The 3,725-nt window shown below is 34.2% G+C and overlaps 1 pseudogene; it reads left to right on the top strand.

The window, feature by feature from the left end:
- The first annotated feature begins 447 nt into the window (after positions 1–447).
- LOC142634887 (uncharacterized) lies at positions 448–3,218 on the top strand (annotated as a pseudogene).
- The last annotated feature ends 507 nt before the right edge of the window (positions 3,219–3,725 follow it).

The raw sequence follows: 3,725 nt of genomic DNA, 5'->3' as shown, positions 1-3,725 counted from the left end.
AAAGACAATGCTTACTGAATTTTTTTATATGAATATGATTAATCACGATGCACGAAATTATGTATATAGAGAGTTTCCTGAGCATTATTGTTGGGATTATAAAAACAATATATGGACACGAAGAAGATCTCATAAAAAAGTAGTGGGCAGGATATATACTGTTTCACCATTTGATGGAGAGAAGTTCAATTTGCGTGTTCTTCTTAATCATGTCAAAGGGCCAACAGGATTTGATGATTTATTGACTGTTAATGGGATAACCTATCCAACTTTTAAGCAAGCAGCTGAACAAAGGGGTTTACTAGAGAATGATAACAGCATACGACAAGAACCGCTTGAAGCAAGAGACATTAGAATGCCGTCCTTTTAAGAAGATTGTTTGCAACAATATTAGTATTTTGTCTACCAACTGGAGTAAGAGAATTGTGGAATGAGTTTTACCCATATATGGTAGAAGATTATCCATCAACATCTATTACAACAGAGACACGTCGTACAAATAAACTCCTCAAGGATTTAGGGGCGTTACTCTTGCAACATGGAAAGCACATTACAGAGTATGATTTGCCGATATCGACCGGAGAATGTGACAATGATTCACTCGTACCTAGACTCATTCAAGATGAGCTAATCGTTCCAAATGTAGATGAAGAACTCACTTTAATTGAAAAGTTGAATAACGACCAGAGAGTTGCATATGAGAAAATCATGACAGTTATTGATCGTAAGGAAAGCATGATATTCTTCGTTGATGGGCCAGGGGGAACTGGGAAAACATTTTTGTATCGCACAATATTGGCAACCTTGAGAAAAGCAGGTCACATTGCAATTGCCACGCTTACATCCGGCATAGCAAGAACATTACTCCCTGGTGGAAGAACAGCCGCATTCCGTTTTAAGATTCCTTTAACTCCCGATGCTTCATCTACTTGCTCAATAAGTAAACAATCGACTTAGCCGAACTTATTAGACGTGCCACCATAATTATTTGGGATGAAGCCCCAAAGGTAAAACGACGTGCACTTGAATCTTTAGATAGAACATTTAAAGATATTATGGAAGTAAATTTACCTTTTGGTGGGAAGGTGCTAATTTTGGGTGGAGATTTTCGTCAAGTACTTCGGTTGTTCCAAAGGGTACAAAGATTTAAAATGATTGATGCATGCATAGTCAAGTCTCCATTATGGAAAGATGTCAAAGTGTTACATTTGAAGCAGAATATGAGATCTATCAACGATGAAGAGTTTGCTCAGTATATACAACGCATTGGTGATGGGAATGAACCATTTATAATGGATGATTTGATTAAACTACCCTCTTCAATGGCAATGCAATGGGAGGGTCAGCATTCTATTTACAACTTGATTGATCAAGTTTTTCCAAATTTGCAAGAACATGCCAATGATGCAAGGTATATGGTTGATAGGGCTTTGCTAACACCTATCAATGATGATGTTGAACAGCTTAATGCAAAGATAATTTCTCGCTCCTGAGATGAGTTTACGTTACATTCTTTTGATGAGGTTGAAGGAGATACGCAGCATCTATATCAACAAGAATTTTTAAATTCTATATCTCCAGGGGGTTTACCACCACATATATTAAGACTAAAAAAAGGTGCTCCAATTATGTTGCTGCGCAATATAGATCCAAAAGCCGGATTATGTAATGGTACAAGATTAATATGCCGTGGATGTTTTAACAACGTAATTGACGCTGAAATTTTGATTGGACAATATGCGGGTACACGTGTTTTCTTGCCAAGAATCCCTTTGAAGACAACAGAAAATGTACACTTGCCATTTGTAATGATCAGACGACAATTTCTTGTACGTTTAAGCTTTGCACTTACAATAAACAAAGCGCAAGGTCAGACAATTCCAACTGTTGGAATTTATCTTCCTGATCATGTTTTTAGTCATGGCCAATTATATGTGGCGTTGTCAAGGGGAGTCTCTCAATCCAACACAAAACTATTGGTGCAAAAAGGAACAATACCTGAGGAGGAAGGTGTTCACACAAGAAATATTGTGTATAAGGATGTTTTGTTCCCTTCCTCATAGGTATTAATTTACAATTGGAAATAATTGTCTTACATATAAATTTATTTTAATAATTTACAAATTTTAATGGTTATGCGGTCTACGTTTTAATATTTTATTTCTTGATCTTTTTTATGTATACAATCAATTGGTAACAGGAAGGATGCCCAACTCAAATGTGAGGATTGAGTCCACTATGCTAAGTAATGGAGTGCATGTTGTTCCTACTACTCATTGGGAAAATTGGAAGGATGATCAATCATTATTAAACATGGAGGCCATTGATAACAAGGTATATTTCTTTTTAATGAAATCTTTAATCAGCATCCCTTTCAATTGTTTTATCAAAATTAATATTAAAAATGTCATGCTGCGTATGGGTTAGGTTCGCAAATTGAAAATTTATTCACCTGGTTGGGGATTCACTATTCAAGCTGACAAGAAAGAGCTTTGGAAAGAAGTGAAACGAGTTTTAGAGTCACAAAAATTGGAAAGGTTTGTTACGGTATTTTTTAAAATAGGAAAATAACTAATTGATAGTCTTAATATACAAACAATTTTTTTCTTCATTTTGAAGTTCCAAGAACAAAGACAAAAAACAAATCAATGTGAAGAAGAGCAATGAGGTGCACAACATCCATAAGAAAAAAGACAAAGGAAAAATTAAGGACGATGTGATCTCTAACACTCATGCCAACAGAGACAAACGGAGAATGAAAATCAAGGACAATGTGGTTTCCAACATCCAGGAGAAAAAAAGATACGAAGAAAAAAACCAAGGCAGATGCAATTTTCAAGACCCAAAATAGTAAAGAAAAACAAAAATGAGAGTCAAGGACGATGCGATAATAAAGGTGTACAAATCATTACCACATCTACTTAAAAAAAAAACTTAATTACATAGTTTTTATATAATTTTTTTTTAAAATTTTTGGTAATTAAATGATAGTTCTTCAAGTCCCAAGTCAAGTAGACCATTTCACATACATGGAGCTATGCAATATCATCACAAGGTCGGGCTCAAATATTTCATTTTACAAGTTTATACTAGATATCTATTGTGCTTATTATTATTATGTACGTTTTAAAGTCTCTATTAATAACACAAACTAACACATTTTGTATCATAGGTTCATGGCAAATGCCGGGAAAGCAATTAGAATGTGGAACAAATAGCATTGCTCCACCAACTTCTCCACCATAGCCGGCATAATATTAATAAGTTCACATATTCATGTTTCAGATGTAGTGCATTATTTTACAGTTTTACCTAATGTAAATATTTCAGTTTTCTACATTGATCCATCAACTTCTTCATAATTGCTTTTGTAAAGGTCATTGCATGTATTTTATAAGTAGTTTTATTGTTACAATTTTACTATGCATTTTCAATAGATGCATTATTTATAAGATTTATTCAGAGGATCTTTTTTTCCTCCCCTAAAGGTTAATACTAAATTATTGCATCATCTTCCAATCAATAACATGTTGATTACTGCATAAATAAAATTGGCAAAAATGGATAATAGTTACGGAATACTAGCCTCTGAGCACGCGCTCATGCGCGTGCTCAAAGGCTCTTCTATTTTTTGGGTAAGGTTTAATGTAGAGCATTTATGATAATTTGGAATTACTACTTTTTTCAATCACCAAAAAAAACCTAGGGGTGTGATGAAAAATTAT

Source organism: Castanea sativa, chromosome 5 (assembly GCF_040712315.1).
Source record: "Castanea sativa cultivar Marrone di Chiusa Pesio chromosome 5, ASM4071231v1".
In the NCBI taxonomy this organism is placed as follows: Eukaryota; Viridiplantae; Streptophyta; class Magnoliopsida; order Fagales; family Fagaceae; genus Castanea; species Castanea sativa.
The sequence above is the reverse complement of the archived record's forward strand: the minus strand, read 5'-3'. Positions and strand labels throughout refer to the sequence as shown.